The sequence below is a fragment of the Loxodonta africana genome, chromosome 1, assembly GCF_030014295.1.
Source record: "Loxodonta africana isolate mLoxAfr1 chromosome 1, mLoxAfr1.hap2, whole genome shotgun sequence".
NCBI lineage: Eukaryota > Metazoa > Chordata > Mammalia > Proboscidea > Elephantidae > Loxodonta > Loxodonta africana.
The window spans coordinates 165,615,180-165,626,962 of NC_087342.1; the positions used below are offsets into that span (position 1 = coordinate 165,615,180).

The 11,783-nt window shown below is 37.1% G+C and overlaps 1 pseudogene; it reads left to right on the forward strand.

The window, feature by feature from the left end:
* The first annotated feature begins 384 nt into the window (after positions 1 to 384).
* On the forward strand, positions 385 to 11,118 carry LOC100670666 (exosome complex component MTR3-like; annotated as a pseudogene).
* The last annotated feature ends 665 nt before the right edge of the window (positions 11,119 to 11,783 follow it).

Genomic DNA, 11,783 nt, shown 5'->3' on the forward strand with positions numbered 1-11,783 from the left:
AAAAATATTCTGCCGGCTCCACTAACCTGGGGAGCTCAGGACAGAAGCAGTTCCTGTCCAGGTATAAATGGTCCATGGACTCTGAATACGTTTTCCCCCTGCATGGACCTGTGTGGGCCTATTTCAGGAGAACAGACACTTGTTGGAAAAGTCCAACTCTTTCAGCTGTGTGGTGGAGAGGTGGGTGTTTGATGTTTGACAGCACTTTCCCATTAAAAAGCGTCCTCGCCTACCCACATCATGGGCATAAGGACTGGTGGTTCCACTCAGGTCACCCAGCCACCCACAACAAGGCTCCAAGGATAACTGGTACATCCCAGTTCTTAAAACCAAAGCATTGGGTGCCCATGGTCCAACTGAAGAAACCACCCACCTGTGCACTATATGGAACAGGGACATGCTTTCCTCACAGACACTTGGGGGACAGTTGCAAGCCCCCTGGCTTCTTCACAGCGTAACCTCCTGCTGCAACCAGACACCGGTACCTATACCAATCACGTCTGCACCTCTAAGACTGTAGGACAGAACCTGTACCACACACTTGATTACCAGCTACCTGGACACCTGAGCTGAATCCACAAAAGAGAAGTGAATGCACTTCTAGGCTTACATACCTGGTAACAGCTCTAGCCATCTGGTGGACATTAGAGCTTCAAAGGTGGAAATAATCCCTCAAGCAACCTATTTGGACATATCAAAATGAATCAAGAAGCTAGGATATAGTAAGCAAACATAAAATAAACTAATACAATAACTCATAGATGGCTCGGAGAAAACAATCAATATCAAATCACATAAAGAAGCAGACCATGTTCGCTTCAACTTGCTCTCAAAAAAGTACCAAGGGATCTTCTGGATGAAGGTGCAATCATGGAATTACTGGAGACAGAATACAAAAGATTGATATACAGAACTCTTCAAGATATCAGGAACGAGATCAGGAAGGATATCAAACAATACACAGAACAAGCCAAGAAACACACAGATAAAGCAGTAGAAGAAATTAAAAAAGGTTATTCAAGAATATAATGAAAAATTTAATGAGCTGCAAGAATCCCTAGGTTGATAGCAATCAGAAATTCAGAAGCTTAACAATAAAATTACAGAGTTAGACAACGCAATAGAAAGTCAGAAGAGCAGAATTGAGCAAGTGGAAGGCAGAATTGGTGAGAGTGAAGATAAAGCACTTGCCACCAATATATTTGGAGAAAAATCAGATAAAAGAACTTAAAAAAATGAAGAAACCCTAAGAATCCTGTGGGATCTCTAGCAAGAGAAATAACCTACGAGTGATTGGAATACCAGAACAGCGAGGGATAACAGAAAATACAGAGAATTGTTTAAAAATTTGTTGGCAGAAAACTTTGCTGATATTGTGAAAGATGAGAAGATATCTATCCAAGATGTTCATCAAACTCCACATAAGGTACATCTTAACAGAAAGTCACCAAGACATATTACAATCGAACTTGCCAAAACCAAAGATAAAGAGAGAATTTTAAGAGCAGAAAGGGATAAACAAAAAGGCACCTATAAAGGACAGTCAATAAGAATAAGCTCGGACTACTCAGCAGAAACCATGCTGGCAAGAAGGCAGTGGGATGACTTTTATAAACCATTGAAAGAAAACAATTCCAGCCAAGAATCGTATAGCCAGCAAAGCAGTCTCTCAAAAATGAAGGCAAAATTAGGACATTTCCAGATAAACATAAGTTTAGGGAATTTGTAAAAACCAAGCCAAAACTACAAGAAATATAAAAGGGAGTTCTCTGGTTAGAAAATCAATATCAGATATCAGCCCAAGACTAGAACACTGGACAAAGCAATCAGATGTCGACTCAGATAGGGAAATAACAAAAATAAATCAAGTTTAAGAAAAACGATCAAAACAGGGAAACAGAGATGTCATTACGTAAAACAAGACAGCATTAAAACAATAAACAGGGAGTAAGAAATGTAGCCACAGGTCTTTCATATGGAGAAGAAGACAAGGTGATATAAAGGAATAAAAGTTAGGTTTAAACTTAGAAAAATAGGGGCAAATATAAAGGTAACCACAAAGGAGACTAACAGTCCTACTCACCAAAATAAAATAAAAGAAATATAAGAGACTCAGCAGAAACAAAATCAACTACAATGAATAAGAGGAAAAGACAATGTTTAAGATAAACTACTCAGCACAAAAAATTAAGTGGGAAAAGGAAACTGTCAACAGCACACAAACATAGACATCAAAATGAAAGCACTAAACTCATACCTATCCATAATTACACTGAATGTTAATGGACTAAATGTACCAATAAAGAGACAGAGAGTGGCAGAATGGGTTAAAAAACACAATCTGCCTATAAGAGACACACCTTAGACTTAGAGACACAAACAAACTAAAACTCAAAGGATGGAAAGAAATGTATCAACCAAAAAACAATCAAAAAAGAGCTGGAGTGGCAATATTAATTTCTGACAAAATGGAATTAAAAGTTAAATCTACCACAAAGGATAAGGAAGGACACTATATACTGATTAAAGGGACAATATACCAGGAAGATATAACCACATTAAATATTTATGCACCCAATGACAGGGCTGCAAGATACATAAAACAAACACTATCCCCATTGAAAAGTGAATAGACAGCTCTACAATTATTGTAGGAGACTTCAACACACCACCTTTGGTGAAGGACAGAACATTTAGAAGGAAGCACAATAAAGACACAGATGATCTAAATGCCACAATCAACCAACTTGACCTCATAGACATATACAGAACACTCCACCCAACAGCAGCCAAGTATACTTTTTTTTCTTTTCTAGTGCAGATGGAACATTCTCTAGAATAGACGACGTATTAGGTCATAAAGCAAGCCTCAGCAGAATCCAAAACATCAAAATATTACAAAGCATCTTCTCTGACCACAAGGCCATAAAAGTAGAAATCAATAACAGAAAAAGCAGGCAAAGAATTCAGACACTTGAAAACTGAACAATACCCTGCTCAAAAATGACTGGGTTATACAACACATCAAGAATGGAAAAAAGAAATGCATAGAATCCAATGAGAATGAAAACACTTCCTATCAGAAACTTCGGGACACAGTGAAAGCAGTGCTCAGAGGTCAATTTATATTAATAAATGCACACACACAAAAAGAAGAAAGGACCAAAATCAAAGAATTCTCCCTACAAATTGAACAAATAGCAACGAAAAAAACCTCAGGCACCAGAAGAAAGCAAATAATAAAAATTAGAGTAGAATTAAATGAAATAGAGAGTGGAAAAACAATTGAAAGAATTAACAAGATCAAAAGCTGGTTCTTTGAAAAAATTAACAAAATTGATAAACCATTGGCCAAACTGACAAAAGAACAACAGAAGGCAAAAAACCCAAATAAGAATTGAGATGGATGATATTACAAGAGACCCAACTGAAATTAAAAGAATCGTATCGGATTACTATGAAAAATTGTACTCTAACAAATTCGAAAACCTAGAAGAAATAGATGACTTTCTAGAAACACACTACCTACTGAAACTAACACAAACAGAGGTAGGACAACTAAATAAACCCATAACAAAGAAGAGATTGAAAAAGTAATTTAAAAACTCCCAACAAAAAAAAAGCCCTGGCCCAGACAGCTTCATTACAGAGTTCTACCAAACTTTCAGAGAAGTCCACTACTACTAAAGGTATTTCAGAGCATAGGAAAGGATGTAATACTCCCAAATTCATTCTATTAAGCCAGCATATCCCTGATAGCAAACCCAGATAAAGACACCACAAAAAAAAAAAGAAAATTACAGACCTATATCCTCCATGAACTTAGATGCAAAAATCCTCAATAAAATTCTAGCCAATAGAATTCAACAACATACCAAAAAAATGATTCACCATAACCAAGTAGGATTCATACCAGATATGCAGGGATGGTTCAACTTTAGAAAAACAATTCATGTAATCCATCATATAAATAAAACAAAAGATAGGAACCACATGATCTTATCAATTGGTGCAGAAAAGGCATATGACAAAGTTCAACACTCACTCATGATAAAAACTCTCAGCAAAATAGGAATAGAAGGAAAATTCATCAACATAATAAACAGCAATTAGACAAAGCCAACAGCCAACATCATCTTAAATGGAGAGAGTCTGAAAGCATTCCCCATGAGACTGGGAATCAGACAAGGATGCCCTTTATCACCACTCTTATTCAACATTGTGCTGGAGGTGTTAGTCAGAGCAATTAGGGTAGATAAAGAAATAACGGGCATCCAGATTGGTAAGGAAGAAGTAAAAGTATCTCTATTTGCAGATGACATGATCTTATACACAGAGAACCCTAAGGAATCCTCAAGAAAACTACTGAAACTAATAGGAGAGTTCAGAAATCAGGATACAAGATAAACATACAAAAATCAGTTGGATTCCTTTACACCAACAAAAAGAACATTGAAGAAGGAATCACGAAATCAATACCTTTTACAGTAGCTTCCAAGAAGATAAAATACTTAGGAATAAATCTTACCAGAGGTGTAAAAGACCTATACACTACTGCAAGAAACCAAAAGAGACCTACATAAGTGGAAAAACATACCTTACTCATGGATAGGAAGACTTAACATTGTAAAAACATCTATTCTACCAAAAGCCGTCTATAGAGTACAACGCAATTCCTACCCAAATTCCAATGACATTTTTTAATGAGATGGAGAAGCAAATCACCAAATTCGTATGGAAGGGAAGGAGGCCCCAGATAAGTATTGCTGAAAAAGAAGAACAAAGTGGGAGGCCTCACTCTACCTGATTTTAGAAGCTATTATACCGCCGCAGTAGTCAAAACAGCCTGGTACTGGTACAACAACAAATAACATAGAACAATGGAACAGAATTGAGAATCCAGACATAAATCCATCCACATACGAGCAGCTGATATTTGACAAAGGCCCAAAGTCAGTTAAATGCGGAAATGACAGTCCATTTAAAAAATGGTACTGGCATAACTGGGTATCCAATTACAAAAAATGAAACAAGACCCATACTTCACACCATGCACAAAAGTGAACTCAAAATGGATCAAAGACCTAAATATAAGATCATGGAAGAAAACATAGGGACAACACTAGGAGTCCTAAGACATGGCATAAACAGTACACAAAATATTACTAACTAGATAACTGGGAGCTCCTAGAAATCAAACACTTATGCTCTTCCAAAGACTACACCAAAATAATAAAAAGATTACCTACAGACTGGGAAAAAATTTTTAGCTGTGACATTTCCGATTAGCATCTGATCTCTAAAATCCACTTGATACTGAAAAAATCAACTACAAAAAGCAAACAACCCAATTAAAAAGTGGGCAAAGAATATGAACAGACACTTCTCTAAAGAAGATATTCGAGTAGCTAACAGATATATGAGGAAATGCTCACGGTCATTAGCCATTAGAGAAATGCAAATCAAAACTACAATGAGATTCCATCTCACTCCAGCAAGGCTGGCATTAATCCAAAAAAACACAAAATAATAAATGTTGGAGAGGTTGTGGAGAGATTGGAACACTTATACACTGTTGGTGAGAATGTAAAATGGTACAACCACTTTGGAAATTGATTTGGTGCTTCCTTAAAAAGCTAGAAATAGAACTACCATATGATCCAGCAATCCCACTCCTTGGAATATATCCTAGAGAAATAAGAGCCTTTACATGAACAGATATAAGCACACCCATGTTCATTTCAGCATTGTCTACAATAACAAAAAGATGGAAGCAATCAAGGTTCTCATCAACAGATGAATGAATAAATCATGGTATAATCACACAATGGAATACTACGCATTGATAAAGAGCAATGATGAATTTGTGGAACATTTCATAACATGGAGGAATCTGGAAGGCATATGCTGAGTGAAATTAGTCAGTTGCAAAAGGACAAATATTGTATGAGACCACTATTATAAGAACTTGAAAAATAGTTTAAAAAGAGAAGAAAATATTCTTTTATGGCTACGAGAGTGGGGAGGGAGAGGGGTTTTCACTAACTAGATAGTAAATAACAACGATTTTAGGTGAAGGGAAAGACAACATAAGTACAGGAGAGGGCAGCACAACTGGACTAAACCAAAAACAAAAAGTTTTCTGAATAAACCGAATGCTTCAAAAGCCAGAGTAATAGGGGTGGAGGTTTGGGGACCATGGTTTCAGGTGACATCTAAGTCAATTGGCATAATAAAATCTTTTAAGAAAACATTCTGCATCCCACTTTGGAGAGTGGCCTCTGGGGTCATAAAAGCTAGCAAGAGGCCAAAATGCATCAATAGGTCTCAACCCACCTAGAGCAAAAGAGAATGAAGAACACCAAAGACACAAGGTAGTTATGACCCTAAGAAGACAGAAAGAGCCACATAAACCAGAGACTACATCAGCCTGAGACCAGAAGAACTAGATGGTGTCTGGCTACAACCTATAACTGCCCTGAAAGGGAACACAACAGAGAACCCCTGAGGGAACAGGAGTGAAGTAGGATGCGGACCTCAAATTCTCATAAAAATACCAGACTTACTTGTCTGACTGAGAATAGAGGGACCCGAGGGGTCATGGCCCCCAGACCTTCTGTTAGCCCAAGACAGGAACCACTCCCAAAGGCAACTCTTCAGACAGGGATTCTACTGGACTATGGGTTAGAAAAAGATACTGGTGAAGAGTTAGCTTCTTGGATCAAGTAGACACATGAGACTATGTGGGCAGCTCCTGTATGGACAAGAGATGAGAGGGCAGAGGGAGTCAGAAACTGGCCGAACGGACATGAAAATAGAGAGTGGAGGGAAGGAGTGTGCAATCTCAGAGGGAGAGCAACTAGGAGTATATTAAAAAAACCCACTGCTGTCGAGTCGATTCCAATTCACAGCGACCCTATAGGACAGAGCAGAACTGCCCCATAGAGTTTCCAAGGAGTGTATAGCAAGGTGTATATAAGTTTTTGTATGACAGACTGCCTTGGGTTGTAAACTTCCACTTAAAGCACAATCAAAAAAAAAAAAAAAGATTACAACTAGCACACATCCCGTAAAACTTTTCTTCCCATCATGCTTTACTGTCTTGGGGTTCTGGTGGAGCCAGGGGTAGCACAATAGAATGGGTAGAAAGGGGACCAAGTAAAACAGAAGAACCCAGACCAGCCAATCCCAAAGTCTTCTAGTGGATTCTTCCTCACAACAACCCTATAGGGCAGAGTAGAACTGTCCCATAGAGCTTCCAAGGCTGTAATCTTCACTGAAGCAGGCTGCCACATCTTTCTCCCATGGAGTTGGTTAGCAGGTGAGTGTTTAACCGCTGTGTCACCCGGGCTCCTTACAAATTTCAGAGCAGGACGTTGTGGCTTAACTGACATGGGCAGGAAATGGGGTCTTGTTAGGGAAGAAGCTTTGACTTGAATGCAAGATTAGATTTTTAAATTGGATGGATTAGAATTTGTAATACCCAAACCTGTGTTCTTATAGCTGAAAGTGATGAAGTGACCAGAAAGCTGTGGATCCTGCAAGGGATTTCACCAACGGGGGGAAAAAAAACGGAGATTTAACCAAGTGTGTTTGAAGGCACAGTAGATGGCAAAATATAAAAGAAAATAACACCTTGCCAAGTTTGGAGCCATAGAAAACCATCTTCTAGATTATATGTCCACATAAAATCGACCATCAGTTTATATTAAATTGGTGATGAAAAATAGAGGAGAAACATACCATCAGACATTCAGACTGTTGCAGTAATTAAAGAGTATGACATTAATAAGAATGTACATTTAGATCAGTAAAGTTAATTGCAATGTACAGAATCATGCCCAAATTCAAATGTATAGGGTAAAAATAGCAGTTCAAGTAACTGCAGGCAAATCGCGGTTAAGTACACAAGCTCTGGATTCAGAAGGCTTGGGTTTGACCTTGGATAAATGACCTTTAATAAGTTTATTGCTCTCTCTGTTTCTCAACTGCATTATTAAAAAAAAGAAAATGAGGATAGTAATAGTACCAAATTCATAGGTTTGTTATGGAAATTAAATTTGTTACTATTTTTAATCCACTTACAATAGTCTAGCACATATAGGCTTATAAAAGTGTGTGCAAAATAATAATGATGATGATGATAATAGCACTTAAAACTGGATTTCTATCTAATGACATGTATGAAGCTATTTTCCTGACAAATTAAATAAATAAATGTGACAATGAAGTCATTTAAGTTGAGAAAAATAGGTAATTATTTTTTTGATAAGTCTGTTAATACATGTATTCAAGTGAGAAACTTTAAAAGATATTATCCATTGCTTGGATTACATATTAAAATATCTGTGACTCAGAGGCCTTTAAAAATTGAATGTATATAGAAACCCATTTTTAAGACTCTTTTTCTGTGGAAAAAAATCCCTTTTTTATAGGTTATATATGTCAAAAATTTCATCATAGTTTCACCTTGTTGTTTTAATTGCCCTATATTTAAAGGAGGCTGTAAGGGAATATATCACAAAGGGATGCTCATCTGCCAGGGAATGTTTACATGATTTTTTAATTAGAAGAACAGATATAGCATTGACAAGAAGGTCGCTGACTGACAATCTTCCAAACTGTAAGCAATGAATTTTTGTTTCTCTTTTCCCAGTGACTAAAACAAACAATTAATAAAAAATAATGAAACACATGATGCATACATCAACTATCTTCCCCCTTTCCTCTCCCCACCTTGAAAGGCTAAAGGCTCTGTACCTCTTCCTATCTCACACCTGGAGTCTTCTTTCCTGCTCCCTGGTTTCTTTCCTTTGTCACCTTCCTTTCCCTTTTGTCGCTGAAAACTCCATTGTTCATTCCCTTCCTCTCTTTTCCTTTGAGTCTCCTCTAGTGTGAAATATTTTAAAAGTTGTTATCAATCTATAACATTTAATACAATTTTTGGGTAGTTTTTAAAATACATCACTAAACAGAAGTTATGAGAATAATTGTGCTTCTATTATCTTGCTTTTCTGTCTTGCCTTCCCATTTAAAAAGCAAACTCATATACGTCATCTCATTTTATCATTACATAGTCTTGTTAGCTTGATTATTCTTTCTATTCCACTTACACATGCTGTAGTAAGAGCATAGATTGCCTTATTTATTGCATCATCAGGAATATTACCTCTTCTGCTACATAAGTGGGTACCTAATAATTCAGAGGACAAACAGGCTGTAAGCACAAAGCAACTGTGTTTCATTCCCAAAGTACCTTTTAGAGCAAAAATAATCATTAAGGGTTGCTTGTGGAAAAAAGACTCTTCATTTGCATCTCTGAACACGTTTAATAATTATAAGGATGAGATGTATGAACACGAGGAAAACAAACAACCTATTTAACTTTAAGATTAACGATCATAAATCAAAAAATTCTGCTTTGCAAAGTAGGAGTTTTAAAACTGACGTTTTAATTCCAAGTAAGCCATTTTTAAAACATGATCAAGTTGAATGATGTCATCAAAATGAAAGAGATTAATAAAGATTAATTTTGAAAAACCTGATATTACTACTAATGCTACGTATACTTATGTATTTTTTTGGACTGTGAGGATGTGACAACCATAATAACTCAGCCATAATAAGGCTTCTCATAAAAGCTGTATTTGTTCAATGCATTTTGAGTGTCTACTAACAACTACAGCACTAAAATTTACAGAGATTTCAAAGGAATACAAGTCCTCAAGGAGCTGTTTGGAAAAAATAGATGATACAAAAAGTAAGGTAATAAAAATTCTGATAAGAAAATGATTGTCAGATGTGTGGTAAACATTGTGCACATTCAATGGTAACTAATTAGAAATTGTATAAAGATGACAAAAAAACACAAATTTGGAAATTTCGAGCATATAGAGCTGAAGTAACATAATGGAAGTTTTCAGAAGCACAGATTTTAGAGGTCAAGCAGAAAAATGGAAGACAAAGTGGGAAAAAAATGACAGGAAGCAGTAAGAGCTATAGAAGATAGTTGGTCAACAGCTTCAAATGCTCTGGAAAGTCAACTAAAATGGAAGAGAAGTGGTTTTCAAAAAAGCAATGTCATGATCTTTGATAACTTTAATTTCAGTTACTTTAATTTTATGTTCTAAAATATATATATGTATATATATACACTCGCTCCTCATTCACTTGTCTATTATCTCGTTATCTGATATTTTGCATTTACAACAATACCAAAAAATCTATCAAAATATTTTGCACATTCATGATATATGTGTGGCAGTACTGAACACTGAGGTGCAAGGCAAGAGTAACACTGGCTGTGATGGTTAAGGTTATGTGCCAATTTGGCTGGGCCATAATTCTCAGACGTTTGGCAGTGACATAATGATGTAATTTGGCAGTTATGTAAAGATGTAATCATCCTCCATTTTGTGATCTGATGTAGTCATACTCCATAACATTGATTTTCTTATAATGACCTGGTCTTTGAAAACTAACCATGTCACTAAGTGAGGAGTGGGCACACACCTACTCCTCTCTTATCGGCTATCTCATTATCCAGCATTTCACATTTATGACAACAGTAAATAATCTATTGTTTACATGCACTAGGTTGCTCATCTAGGCTAAGGGATTGGCCTGCCTGGAGGTGGGCGGCACCAAGATGTTATGCTCCCTGTTGGACCCACACCAGGCTGACAGCAGCAAGTGTGGTGGTGGTCCAGCCAGGGTGGGCAGTAAGGCCCCAGCTGCCACACGGGTGCCCGCTATGTGATTTTTGCTGTATGCCTTTCATGGGCCACCAGTGCCGCACACCCCTGGGTGGCAGCAAGGAGCGAGAGCTGGTGCTAGCACTGTAGGCGGTCCGAGCTAGCTGTGCTTCTGGGTTGCTACCCACATGCACAGCTCAAGGTGTCGGCATTGCTGCTCAAGGATGAAGGCTTGGACCTTGCTGCCATGCTCACGGCTGCAACACTTGCCTTGGCTGATGCCAGCATCAAGCCGTATGACCTGGTGGTGGGCTGCGGCTTAGACTGATCACTAGGCCCTGTGCCTACCTGGCTGCTGGATCTCACATGGCTTGAGGAGGAGTGTGCTGCTGCTGCCTCACTCTGGGTGCTCATTTTCACATAACACCAATTTTTACATAATGACCTGATCTCTCTCTCTATATGTATATATACATTTATATATTTATATTCCCAGCCCTTTGACAAAATTTGTGATTTTTTTTTTCTTTATTTCCTTGATAATATTAACCTTGCTTACTTTAAGGTCTGTGTATGATGATTGCATTGTCTAGATTCCTTACATGCCTGCTCCTAGTGTGTGTCCTTCGTGGTCTTTCGTCAGGTAATTTTGACTCATTGAAACTGTTTTTTTTTTTTAAGTTAAATTATTTTATATATACAAAGTAATTGCAAAGATAGTTCAGAGAGATCCTGTATATGCTTCACCTGGCTTCTCAAATGTTAACACCTTACATAAACAAGGTACATTTATAAACACTAAGAAATTAGCATTGAGAAACCACTGTTAACTACAGACTTTATGCAGAATTATGAGTTTTTCTATGGATATCCCATTTCAGCTCTAGGACGTAATGCAGAATACCACTTTGAATATAATCATTAGTTATCCTTAGTTTCCTCTAATCTGTAAGTTTCTTGGTTTTTTTCTTATCTTTCTTGACTGACAATTTTTGAAGAGTAGTGGTCAGATTTTGTATAATATCTCTCATTTAGATTTGTCTAATGTTTTCTCTCGATTAGATTGAGGTTATAATTTTGAGGAAAAAT